At 36.8% G+C, this 14,471-nt stretch overlaps 1 protein-coding gene across 11 annotated transcripts in view; it reads right to left on the bottom strand.

The window, feature by feature from the left end:
- IRAG1 (inositol 1,4,5-triphosphate receptor associated 1) overlaps window positions 1–14,471 on the bottom strand; it is a 92,089-nt gene that overhangs the window by 66,542 nt on the left and 11,076 nt on the right. For 3 of the 11 annotated variants that reach the window (XM_009571788.2, XM_054067635.1, XM_054067638.1), the window contains exon 1: window positions 10,413–10,699. The exons of 2 other annotated variants lie outside the window; for them this stretch is intronic. The gene's annotated coding sequence lies outside the window, so the exon portion shown is untranslated. Of the gene's footprint in view, window positions 1–10,336; window positions 10,702–10,732; window positions 10,874–14,471 lie in introns of those variants that run through there. 6 more of the 11 variants (XM_054067637.1, XM_054067640.1, XM_054067632.1 and 3 more) reach the window with 5 other exon arrangements.

Here is a 14,471-nt window from a genome sequence, read left to right as displayed (position 1 = left end):
CCTTCTGTATCTTTCCATCTATAACTTTATACTATCTTTATAAACAATTTAATTAAAATTGGTTTATGAAGCAGCACTTTAAAAACTAGCAAATGGTCAACATACATGTTAATTAACCAAAAAAAAAAATCAAATATTTAAAAAATTATCAGAATAGCAAGCAGCTGACCTACATAAGTCTTACATGCTCAAGCCTCCTTTTCACTTCACTGGATGAGACTTACAAATGAGAAATTTGCCAAACTGTTCCAAATAACAGAAGTAAAATTTAAAATGCAACCAGAAAGCTAGATATTACCTCTCAGAGAAATTTAAGGTCTGGAACTGCCATGGTCGGCATAGTACCTCGTAGTGTAGGTGGAGAAAGGATAGTGAAAATTCAGCAGGCAGGTAGCTAGAGTACTGTAGGCAGAAGCTCCTTGTTTTAAACATGAAAGAAAACAAATTTAACATTATCTAGGCAGAAAAGGGTTTGGGGTTTTTTTGCTAGTTCAAGCAAAACAAACAACTTCTCCCAAACAGATGATCAAGCAAAAAAAAAAAGAAAACAGGATGTTAGCACAGGTTAATTTCATTCAAATAATCACAGAATAACTAATCAGCAACTAAGAGAAATTGAGTATGCAGTCAGTTTGCTTGAAAGCAACTGACATCTTATTCTGTCACCTTTTACTGAAGTTAACTTCAACAGAAAGTGCCTCCAGATATTTCTAAAGTGACATGAAGGAAGCCAGAGGGCGAGTTCTTTAACAGGATCACCATCTCACTCTGATTTTTGTGAGCATCTGTTTAGCGTTGCTGATTTTCCTAATGTTATTCAAGCCCCATGAAATCCAGATGGGGGGAGAAATAAAGAAGTACCCTTGATCTGATCCATAAACCAAATATGTGTACGCTCTAAGCAATCTTCAGAGAAAGAGACAGTATTTTGCTGTATATTTTCAAGAAAAAAGAACTAAATCTATGGCAGGTGATTAAAAGGGTACCTAGAGGAGCAGGTACAAGTGAGCAGTGTCCGTGATGCAGAACTCGTGGGGTTTTGTCAGCCTTAGAGCTTGCGTACTGACCTCACGTATGCACAAACCATTAGCGGAGAAACCACTTCAGATGCAAGGAAATATTCAGAGGACAAGTTCTGGAGCCTCAGCTGCCTTCTTCAACTGAGCAGAAAGCAGATGGAGGCCACTGTCCCTGGATATTAGTTTATTCTCCCTGGCTGAGCTTCAAAACATCTGTTACATAAGGAAAGTCTAATTAGAAAGGCTGCCTCTACCCGGCTGGCTGACATTTATCCACCATGGGAAGAACCTGTCCACTAACAACATTCCCATGAGCCTGACTGACATGCCTGAAGAGCACACTGAGTGGAGTCGATAGCCTATTCCCAATGACTGCAAAAACCTCAGGTCTTTTCCCTTTAGGCATTGCTGCCTTGATGGAAAAATCTGCAAAGTAGATTAGGGTCTATTTTACAATCTAACAGTGCTCTGCAGTGCTTTAGAATGAAGACAAACATAGGGACATGTCTCCAACTATTGGAACTTTGTGTCAAATCACAGAAGAGTTATCAGCATGTAGTTTTCACGATCATTTCACGCACATTTGCAAAAGTTTTCCATAAAAAAGTTGAGATAACAGTGCACAGACAGTTTTGTAACCCACATTACTCTACACTAGGAAACAAGTTGTTTCTAAGTAGCTGAGTTAAGAAAACCTGTTCTTCAGGTATTTTATTTTAATGATTTTGCATCTTATTTCCCTCATCACAATAAGCTCACTTGTCTCCTTGTCTCCTGCCAGTCTGGAGAGGCAAGAGACAACATTTGCTGTGCCTGGTTTTAAGCTTCACACATGCCAGGTTGCCAGCTGGCAGATTAAACAGAATCAGTGATGATTTCAGCTCACAGTGGAGCTTTGCCCCTTTAGCAGCACTACGTTGGGTCTCGTCTCTCTCAGCACCGATTTTCACTTGTAGGAACATAATACTTTTGAGATTTTCTCTTGCCAAATTCAACAAGTTGGACAAGTTCAAAGGCCACTGGGAGGGAATGAAGGGAAGGCAGAGAAGAAGGGGGAAGGATAATTGGCTGACAACCAGAATAACAGCACAATCTTTATTCTAAGGAAAACATGACCAAAAATAGATTATGGAAAGAATAAATGCATAGCTGACAAGACTAGTGGGCCATATATAATGAGAAATGGGTCTTTAACTAATAGCCATAGAATTCTTTTTTCCTTCAAAAAAGCTTACGTAGCCACATTGTCTGTTCAACTCTCACTTTTTTCCCTCCATGCTGCAATAACTTGAAGCTAGTGATCAGTTTCAACTAGAAATAACCCAGGGAATGGCAAGTATCAGGCGTTTGCATTTCCATGCCAGATGCAAGTTCATAGGTACAGCATCTGAAACATAGACTTTGAAAATACAAAAGCTTTGAAATACAGAATAAACTGATGTTGTAATAGTCATGGCGATGGTGATATTTGTCTAGGACACAGTTTAAGGAAAATCAAGTTTCTGTCTTTCAAGTATTTGACAGTTTCAGGAAACATAAAAGCTACAGTTTATAAGTTCCACACATCTCCTCCTTCTCTTGTCTTCTCCCCCCACCCAATTATGTTATTCATATGATCACATATTGACAGCTGTAAAAGTCACATTATTGTAAATGAAGCGTAGATGTGTGAATTTTACAGGCACATTATGTGTAACCACAGAAGCCTCTCTTGAGCTTGATTTAAAAGATAATCACTGGAATTCTAAGCAAAATTTAATGAACAAGCATCAATAGATATTTATAGATCTCATATTTGGACTCCTCTAAGATCTGTTAAAAAAAAACAACCCAAACCAAAGCCATTATCAGTCCTATTGACATTTGTGTTTAAGAATAAACTCATTTGTAAGATGATTGTCGAGTACTCCATACAAGATGGCTGAGAAGAAAAGTAAACAAATCTGCATAGAGGTTGAGAAAGATGAATGCTTCCAGGCTCATGGAAGTTTGTGCAGCTTAAAGCTACAAAATTTCTTAACAGTTAAAACCAAAATTGAAATATTAAAATTAAATCCCAGAGATGTTCAAAATGAAATACAGAAAAATACTGTAACTATGTTGCAAATACAAGCTATTCTCTCATAAAAATGAAAGAGGTGCCTCTATCTATGTAATATCGTAGCTCTTATTTTGAGAAAAGCTATAAGCCCGGTACATGGTAGTAGTTTATATAGACTTTTAAAAAAATAATATAATAGTAGTCCAAATGTACTTAGGACTATTAGAGGATTTATTTAGGTGTGCCCTCCAACTACAGAGTACCATAGTGCCTCTAAGAATCACTTCATCTATGTGTTTACTAGCATAGTGACCCTTGAACAAGAACATTAATCACTATCTAACAACCAAAACAAAAATTAAAAATACGTATTTCTTCCACTGATACATTCTTGATTTCAGACTTCTTAATTGGACTTCGGAGCATATGCTAGGGAAAACATTTGTAATAGCTATGCGACTGCTGTGGGTTATCATATTCAAACTGAACAACATGCAGTTTGAGCCAGTCTCATTTGAACCTTGAGGGTTCTTCAAGCAATTAGAAATAAAGAGAACAGAACAGTCATATTGCTTTCAAACAAGGTTCCAATTTTTCCAAGCTTTTTTTCCTTAACTATTTCCTCAGTACAGGAGAGAATGAGGCATAGAAATGCCTGAAGTAACAACTCAATGCAATAACTGAATTTATAATTGCCAAAGTAACATGCCTTCCTTTACTTGCTTTATTTTATGAAGGAAGTTGAATTTCCTGCTTTCTTCAAGAAGCAACTGAATGTTCAAGGCTTTGAGCCCCAGAGAGATGCTGAGGATTCCATTAGCTACCATTTCATTTCTTTACTTTTTCTGATAGCAGGATTCCCAGAGCCACGTCAAGAGCAAGGGCATTTCAGACTGACTATTGCAGTGTTACAGAGAGGAAATCTACACAGTCTGAAGCTCTCTGCATGCTGATTTTTACACTTGATAACATGAGACTGGAGGAATTTAGAGAAAGGTCAATGTTTTCAGCAGTTTCTCTTGCATGGAAATGGGAAGTTTTGCCAAGTATTGAACTCTGTAACATAAGTCATGAAGAAGCAACTGAATTAAGCAGGGATCCAACTGTCTTTTTGACGCAGCCAATTTATTCAGCTAGGCCACATTTTGCTGACAGACAACAGCACAGGGAACCTGGAACTATATGCCAACTCTGGTCTTTAATATATTGAGCATCTTTGTCATAGTTTCAGTCCCACAATCTCCTGTCCCAGAAAGGGCTGGTAATGCACTATGGCAATTCATACATCATTTTTGAGATTTTTATTGCTATAGCAACTGAGTGTAGGCATTTAAACATAGCAACAGACTTTTTATAGCACTTCCTTGGATGTCAAAATGGCACGTTGTTTTATTTTCTAAGCAGATGCTCAGAAGATAAGTACACGAGATGATTGTACTTTACCCACCTTCAAAAGAAACAAAAAAAACCTCCCAACTTCAAAACCTCTGAATCATATAAACAGACAGATAAGTGTAAAGCATATTGTGAGTTTAAAGGATTTTGTTCTAATAAAGCATATCACTTACTACTACCTGAGAACAAGGTTAGGTGAAAAACTTCATTGATTTCTGCCCATTTTGTAAAAAGATGTGCAAGATATTTACAAGGTCCTACTCTGAAAGAAAAGAAAAAAATCATCAACTCTGATTTTTACCTGTTAAGCAACAGAAAAGGGGAAATTGTATTAAGTGGAGTCAGATTCTCAGGAAGGATCAAAATCCACTGAGACTGACCCTTAGTTCATGACACAGGCAAAGCTCCACACATTCCAAACACAGCAACTGTGTTTTACAAGAAGTGAGACCTTGACCTGCTGTGTGGTTTAAGGAAATTCAATTCATCATTTTCATAAGAAAGGCTACTTTTCTCTGGTACAGTATTTTTCTTTGTGTCCTTTAAGTTCTATATATTTTTTGCAAGTGATTAGTGAAAATCACTACTTGGTATTAATGCAATTTTTTAACACGTGTAGACATGGAAATACCAAGCAGCAACAGGAGAGATTTCCTAGGAGATCCTTAGGTATTATTCACCTTTCCGCTTTGGTTATATGTCAGCTTTGTATAGAATGGGATGTTTGATGTAACCATTTTACCAACAAAACCCATTTGAAATCTGTTAAACAGGAAATGTCAAAGACTTTTAAAAAATGAACCCAACAGGAAATGTCAAGAGCTTCTTATAAGGGTACAAAGATGTTAATATTCCAGTGAGTCTATTCCACTAACATACAATATATGAGTTTCAGGAGGGATATTTTAATGCTGTGTTTTATATGGAACAAATTTAAACAGGTCCCAAAAGCTTGGCACAGAGATAAAAATTCTTATATGTTGAGGTTTTAGAATATATCCCACAAATTCTTGCTCCCTGTCCCTCACAGATATTTTCACTTAATGCAGTGAGTAAACAAAGAACAGTTTTCAAGTCTTCTAATCTTATTCTAAGTGTCTAAGATAACTTGGGAATTTGATGTCTCTGCTTGGTTTTCTACAGTCTGCTCCATTGACTACTGCACCAGCTTTGATGGGTATAATTATCAGCATTGCTCTAAAAGAACAGGAATGACAAGTTTATTAACTGCAACAGCCCTCAGGGAAGTCAAGATGACACTTACAACTATACTTTCATAGGGAAATAAACACAATATTTCAATTTGTTTACAAGATTTTTCTAGTCTGAGATGAAGTGCAGAACATCAACTTCGCTTAGCTCCTCCTCGGGCAAACTCCACCCTCCATTCCAACTAGGCCTCTAATTATATCATGGTATTTTCATGAGCCCAGAGGTCAGTCACATTCATTGACTATTTAAAAAGAAAAATATGGGAAATTCAGTTACTGAAATTGCACAGCATGTGTGCATTTTTATATGTTGTTGAACTATTTCCCTTATTCTCCACAAGCTGTCCTTCAACTTATAGTTAGGTATTTTCTTTCTAATTTCTCTGTTCAGCAGGTAGAGCACATTTCAGCACAACTGTGAAAGCTTTAACAGGAAATGTTAATTGATATATTGTGTGTTATTATTTCCTACTACCTGCAGACACACAACTCTTCTAAAAATCCTTTTCAGAGACATTTCCAAGAAACTGAGTGAACATTTGAAAATGAAATAGTGAATTTTCTTTTCCAAAATTTCAGAACCAGATCTCATTCTACACATCCCACCCTTCATTAGTGCATCCCTCTAAGTCCAAAATAACATGAGTGAAAATAGACACACTGCTCCTACTCAAATTCTCCTAGATTCCAGACTCTTACTTCCTGCTAACTGATACAGCTTTTACCTTTGCAGTATTCATGAAGAGCCCAATCTGGCACCACTGAAGTCAATGGAAACTTTGCTGATGATTTCAAAAGCAAAGGCTCAGGGCCAAATTCCCCATGTATAACTACAGCATTACAAAACATTCTGCAGAATTATATAAACAGTAATAATTTCACTCTGAACGCAAGCCTCTACCCCAAAGCAATTGCTGTGCTTGACCCAGCAGTACAGAATTTCTACTGTGTATCAAAGGATGCAAACCCTTGCAACTATAAGAAAAAAATGTGCAACTCCTGCATAAAATGCAGGCTCCCCCCCCTCCATTTGATATATCAGCTTTTCAACAACTTTGCTCTTTGCAGGAATTGCAGGAACGAGCCCACTGGACACCATTTTATAGCCACGAGATAGGAACTCTGAACAACCACCAGAATAAGTGTATCTGCATGTAAATTAAAGGGCAGCACAGGAATTCTAAAGCATAACTTTGTTATACTAGCCTGTTCTAGTGGGATGTCCCTGCCCATGGCAGGGGGGTTGGAACTAGATGATCTTTAAGGTCCCTTCCAACCCAAGCTATTCTATGATTCTATGATCATGAAAAAAACACAATAGAATATGCTTTAGTATTAATTGGGAAAAGAAACGTTCAGATTAACAGACGCACTTGACATACGCTACCTGCCAAGTCTGCATGTTTCCCTCCCTGTCCCTTTCACCCTTCCGCCTCCAAGCAATTCATGTTAGCATTAAAAAAAAATTCTTATTCCACTGGCCCTACTTGCCCAAACCCACAGGTGATCTTATCTACAATATTACAGGTCTCTGACGACTTGTGATACCTAAAGACTTCGGGTTTTACATATTTTAAGGGCAGCTTCTAGCAGATGGTAAGGTATTCTTGATTTCAGCTATTAGTTGGAGAGTGGTGGGGGTCATTGTTGGTTTCATTGTTTAAATATTTCAGATATTTAATACATTGGATAATTCCTATGTAAAATCATATTTCTTAAATTATTTTCCAGAATGTGAAATTAACAATAGACACATTGAAATAAACAAAGTAAAAACAAATCAAGAAAAAGCTTATTACATCCATCTACTTAAGTGGATTAATTCCGAGGACGCTGTTAAAGAGTCCAAGCTCTCCAACAAAACCTATGGCTACCAGTCCACTCAGTCTAAGCATCAAATACCTCTCTCTTTTTCAGAATTCTTAGGAACTACTTTCCAGGGACAGAAACTGAGTTATTTCAAAGTGCTGCCATAATACCCACAGACTTACTTCTCCACAACATACCACTACACATGTACATAAGCAATAATTCATGTCTTTGTAAGCTTATAAACTAGTGACTCAAGATCCATCACCCACTCAGATTTCCTTTCTGTCAGTGATACTGCGATCCAAAACATCTCTTTGACCCACTTTTCAAATCAAGTACAAGTGGAGAACAAACACATCACAAGGAAATTCTTCTGATTAGTTTACAGGAAGGCTGCAACTTAGGACAGAAAAGAGATCTCCCTCTGCCCACAAATCCCCCAGATCTTTAAATAGCCCACAAACCTTGAAACAGCAAGGATTTTCTTTTCCCTTCCACTCACAAGCCATTTGATGCTTCTTTTTTCTTAGATTTATACACTTCTCTAAGAACAGCAGCTAGGTGAGGGAAGAGAACTCCATGACATGTAAGGAAAATATACAAATGAACCTTGAAATGAGAAGCTTTCACATCTGTCTCTTCTCCCAGCTGCTATGCTCTGTCTTGCCCAGCTTTTCAAAAAGTGATTTGAGAGCATACTATCATTAAAAGCTGTTAGAAAGCAGATTGATCCAAAGGAGGGTGGAAGAAGCTAGTGCTAAAGACTGGAAATATGAATCTGGCTGCAAGATAATTCTTAACTTCCACTGCTTTGGTCCCAGCTAAATAGGACTATAGTTATTAAAACTGACTCAAACATATAAAAAGATAAGAGGTATACATGGGAAGTATACATGTGTCATGGCCACAGCCATTTTAGAGTTTAATCCAGAGGGTTGTAAAGAAGATGGATTTCCATAAGTTACATACATTGATAAGTAGGTACTTTATCATGGTGCTGATGTTAACACACAATTTTCACTATGTACAAATAAGCAACTTGCACTTTTTGTATTAAATTACACTGACCATGATCATAACATCTTTAATGAAAAGAAATTTACACAGACACTATATAATATATTCCAAGCTAAAATTAAAATAGGATTCTGTTGAACAATAACAATAGTTGCTGAAATGCTACAAGAAAACATGTATGAGAAAAATATACTTAGTTCAGACATGGAGTAGTTACACACAAATTAGTTATTCCAGTCTATGCATGAAGTTAAAAATAACTTATTAAAACTTAAATGCCTTCTAAATACCATCTAAAGTGCACATTCTTGCACAAGTTGAAGGGGTGCATAAAATGTCACAAATAAAGTAACACACACAAAACCAGCATATCAGAATGAGGGCCTGTAGAGCCTAGAAAATACAAGAATAAAACAACAACAACTTTCTAGTACTCAGCATTTAATATGTTAGACTGTTTCTTAATTTCCACTGTTCATTCTAATAAAGAATTGTATGGGTTGTATCATCAGATTATTAAGATCCAAGTTTGGTATAATTGTTAAATTGGCATATTATTTTTGATTTAAAACAGGAAGGTCAGCTAGGAGATTAACCTAAAAGTACTAAGCTGTTCACTAATGATAGCCCACAGAAAAATAAAACAAAAATTATTTACAAGTTTTGCAACTGGATCTGAAATGTTCTAACAAGTAAGATTTATTCGTGACATTCTTTTGAAGCTGGATGAAGTGAACTTTCATTAAAGTATACACAACACCCAGTATATAAAACATAAATGCAGTAACTGTTAGCACTTGCAGGAACACTGCCTATGCCCAGAACTCTAAATTCTCTGCTTTTTGCATAGCATAAACTAACAACTACTGTCTAATCACTCTGCAAATTTGGAAACTCACTGATGATCGCAGAAAGTTTTTCACCAGCTGAAACCATATTATATAGGATTTGAAAAATCAGCTCACTAACATGAGTATTACTAATATCTGTTAGTAACAGAAACCTGTCTTCAATTTCAGCTAGAATTTCCCTGTACTGACCTCATTCTTTCATGTTGTTTACATACTACTGCCTGAAAAGAAGAGCTTAACATACACGTTCATAAGATGAAAAAAAAGTGTTTTAATTTGCCAAGAAAATCAAATACACTTCAGTGTAGAGTACTTGCCAAACAGCAAAGATAAAACTGGAGTTCAAAATACCAGGACATGTAAATCCTGTGATTTTCCATAATAAAGCAAATGTGTTTTAACATTTGAAGGTGGTGGGTTTTATTTCTGTACAGCATTCCAATTAGACAGAACTTCATGGAATTAATTTACTTCTAATAAGCTTAAACCCAAACACATACTGTATAAAGAAACAGCTCTGGAAATGTCTTTTTAAAAGATAGGTTCCAGACACAAGTAGGTAATCCATCAAAATGAACAACTCCAGCACTGTTAAAAGCAAGCATGTGGGAAAGAGAGCCATACAATTTAAAAAAAAAAAAAAAAAAAAGAAGAAAAGAAAAAATAAATCTGCTAAATATGTTTGTCTATATCATGTATCACTGCTAACCATGACTCTCAAATGGTTGATGCAATACAGATAACAGTATCTGTGAATTAGGCTGCCTTGAATTACTGACTACGTACCTTTATTATTCAAGTCTCAGTATAATTAACACAGCTTTTCTTCCTCATTCTTATATATTCCCAAACAGTATGCAAGAAGAGCTAGATTTCATTAACTACACCCACTTTTTAAGCATCTAAAATTTGAAGAAAAAATAGAATTTGAAGGGGTGAGGTGGGGGGAGGAAGAACAGCTACTCAGTATCACAACAACAGGTACTGTACCTTTAAGGAGGAAATATGGTTCCGTTCTGTTTCACGACTGAAAAAGAGCTTATTGTCGGTTATAGAGATTACTTACCTAAAACTTCAGTTATTCCTCTTTTTTCCCCTCAGGCCAGCCTCTCTTACACTCTTGGGAGCTTTTACCATTTAAGGTCAATGTTACATCTGGCTCTAGTAACCAAAGCTGAAGCAATTTTTAACTCAGAGATCCAACAGACTGTCTAACATTAGAATGGGAGTTTAAATTTAAAGTAACTCTTCAGAAAGCCTCTTTCTTGCTTCAGAGAATTACAGAATAAAAGGCTTTCCTATTCTGGTATAAGCACTCCGAGTACCACGCGATGCAGACATCCCATTAGCATTCTTCAAGTTCACTGCATATAAGGCTCTACTTACTCATTTCTGGTTAAAACAGGCAAGGAGGAAGATCAGATGAAATAGTTTACATCATGTTATGTTAACCCTTAGAATTTTTTTACTGATACAGCTGCTACTACTTTTGATTGTGTGTCCCCCCCCCAGCTCTGGTCAGAAGGAATCTAAGTTAGAGAGCAAATACAAGGCATGTGAACTTTAAAAGAACGTTGGCTTCGGTCCAGTCATGGGCTCTGCTCTCCACTTGCAGAAAATGAATAATTCCCATTGAAGTCCAAAGAAGTTTCTTGTATCCCATGAGAGAATGTAGTTACAAATAGGGCATGAAGAGGAAAAAAACTCCAAAACATTTACCACACTACGTTCAGGTACCTGTAGGAGAAATGCACGTGCACATTCCAGAGCTGATCCTAACTGAGTCCTTCTTATGCCAGGTGCTGTAAAGTTATCAAGCAAGCCAACCTCTGTCCAAAAACTGGGAAAATGCAAAAAAAATGTATCTAAAGTTATTAGATAGTGAGTTTGGAGGGGACATGTTAGGGCTGCTTTAAGAAACCTGAATAAATTATGCTAATAAATTAACTTCCTTTTGATAATGGCTAATAAGAGCATCAAATCTTGTGGTCTGTTTTGAGCTAAAACAGAGGCAATTTTCTAGCTTCTCAGTCAAGTTTTGTCCGGGTAACTTAATTTTCTGAAAGTTAACTACATGTTTTCAGGCAGTATATGTGCCTGAAAAATAGTGCTTAAAATTTATGATTATCACCAAAGTAACAGGGAATTGGTGTGCAGAAAGGCCATTGCTTACATCCATCCCTATGGAGACCACTGTCATAGTCAGGTCCATGAAATGCTCTAAGATGACAAATGGTTGCACCTGCAGGGATGGATGGACAGGAGAGGTGACCCAAAAGTGGCCAACAGAGTATTCCATTCCATACATGTCACACTATGTATATAAACCTGAGGGGTCATGAGGGTCAGTCCCTTTTCTTCAATGGCTGGCATCCAGTAAGAACTCTGTCTTTCTGCCCCTAATACCATATTTGTGTGTTCCTGAATCCAGTTCCTGAGTCCAGCTCCCATCTGCCACTAAATTCATCCCAGGACCTTTCTCTGTGACTGCTCTGCAGCATCAATGGTCATCAAGTAGGGTTCAATTTTGTATATTTGTATATATTTGTATTTTTATATATTTTATTGTTTTCTTATTAATAGTGTTTTCCTTATTATTAGTGTTTCATTAAAGCTGTTTTAGTTTTAGTTTCCAGTCCATGTCTCTCTCTCATTTCCCTTTACCCTTTCCCTGTGAGTGTGGTGGGGATTGGGATCACAACTGCTTGCATTTATCTGCTGATCAAGCTGAGGGTTGGAGCTAAACTGTGACACAAGGCAAAAATAGATCAGACAAAAGAAAGCATGAATTTGATGATTTGACTTGGAAAGCACACTCCACAGGGGAGTGACAGATGGAAAAATGAGGATGCCTGTAGCAGAAATCGGCAAAGTTGAGTTTATTGCAACGTAACAGTCCTTGTAACATGAGGCTGGACACCTCATTTGTGCCACATCAAGCTTGATCTTGTGAATTTTTCGGTTTTATTTTCTCAGAAATTCTAGGCCACAAATGTCAAATGTTTGGTTTGCAATAGTAGTTGTGTTTCTCTTAAATCTGCATGCATCCCTTTCACAGCAAATACTGCTTTGAACCTAGTTTAGGTGAGAACAAGTCACTTTCTGCCTTTTAGCTCTACCGTTCCCTGGGAAATAAAACTTATTAAGTTGCTTGTTCATTGGTCTCACATCCTATAACCACTGCTGGTCAAAATGAGCCATGATTCATTAAAGTAATGGAAGTCCCAAAAAAAAGTTCAAGTTCCTAGAAAATTCATGTTCTAAGGCCAGGTTGGACGAGGCTTGGGGCAACCTGATCTAGTGGAAGGTGTTCTTGTCCACAGGCCGGGGGTTGGAACTGGATCATTTTTAAGGTCCCTTCCAACCCAAACCATTCTATGCTTCTACGAATCAGTTGTATTAGCCATCCTCATCATTTTTTTTTCCTCCTCAGCTGTATGGAAAACGTAGTTAGCTGAGTCTCAAGTTTATGCCTGGTGTTTCCTATGTGCCTTTGTTTTCTAGCATAGAATTATTTGCTAATTAAAATATTTAATTTGGCATCAGATTTGTGTTTTCCATGTTTTTTCTAGCTTGTATGTTGCTACCGCTGGGGTCACACATGTTGGCATCCACTCTGCAGATCTCATTTACATATGCAACTCTAACACTGAGTAGCAACCTTATCCACCAGCTTCATCCAGACAGGTGAAAAAAAACCCAAAACAAGAACAGTTCTGATAAGTAAATCCGTTTGAAACAAACAAACAAAAAACCATCCAGGCAAAACATGCAATAAGCTTTCCACATCTGGGACTCATTCATTCTGCTGAATAGTAAATCCAAATTGGAATCAAGAATTCTTGAACTAAAATGTATGTTGGTTCAACAGGATGGTATTAGTTAATATTCACTCTGCAAGTCAGCTGAGCAGCTATGCTAGATTATTTCTGCAAAATCTAATACAACTTTATGATACTTCCAATAATGTTTATGCAGCAACTTTTCTAGAGGAGTCCTCAGGAAGGCAAGAGTTTTGCTTCCAACTTTCTACAGCAAGAGAGAAGCACTTCGTATGAATCCGAAATGTTAAATTAAAAGAATATGCAATTGCAGAATAAAATAAGAGGCTGCAGAACAAGGTAAGGAGAGATATGGTAGATCCCATATTAAAGAAAGCATTTATATTGACAACAATGTAAAGAAAGTTTGCCTTGATGTCATACAAATGATCCGATAAACTAGTCCATGTATGTGGAAAGATTTGAGACCTTAGAGAAAAGTACTCAAAGTACTTGCAACGAACCTACTAATTAAGCCATAACGGGTCTTTTTATTTATAAAGCTAACATTTTTCTCAGTCTCAAAACAGCCAGCTAATAATCTCTATATGAGAAACAGACAGAGTCCAAGAAACAAAATGTCAATCTGTTTACTAGGATTCATTGCCAGATAATCAATAAGATGATCCAAACTGACAAAACAGTTTAAATGGCCAAGTCTTTCAGGACAAATGTTACACAAAGTATTTACAGAAACCATTATTTTTTCATATCCCATATTCATGTCTCATCTTCTGTTTTTAATTCTCCCTTTAAGAACGTGGTTTTAAAAGTGAAGTTCCAATAGTGCCATATTAAGACATTTACAGGGAAGGCAAAACAGTATCAGAAATCTAAACCCTTGTGGGCAAGGAATTTGTTCTGTTCCATACCCTTAAAATCCAGCCCACCAAGAAGCTAAATATATCAAATACTTTGTAGCACACACAGTCTTCCAAAGTCATTGACGGATTTCACTTAGTCTAACAAATTTTATTTTGAAGTTCAGGTTTTATTTCTGCTAATAGCAATTGAAACCTTAGCACATGCACAAGCAGCATGTTTAATACATTGTTAAATGATTGCCTGGTGTTCTATGGAATAACCATGCAGGCAGATGATTCAAATGAAAAAGCTGAACTCATATTTTCAACACTTTTTTTTTTTTTTTTTTCCTGAGGAGGGAGCTTGTTTTTCAGTCAAAGAAAATATTCCAGAAGACTTAACACAATCATGGCCACTGGATAATTATCCATAGAGAATATCTCCCATCAGAGCTCATTTTCTATTTTCATTTGAAGGGGATAAGAGGTGGTGGTGGTGGT

Source organism: Cuculus canorus, chromosome 5, assembly GCF_017976375.1.
Source record: "Cuculus canorus isolate bCucCan1 chromosome 5, bCucCan1.pri, whole genome shotgun sequence".
NCBI lineage: Eukaryota > Metazoa > Chordata > Aves > Cuculiformes > Cuculidae > Cuculus > Cuculus canorus.
The sequence above is the reverse complement of the archived record's forward strand: the minus strand, read 5'-3'. Positions and strand labels throughout refer to the sequence as shown.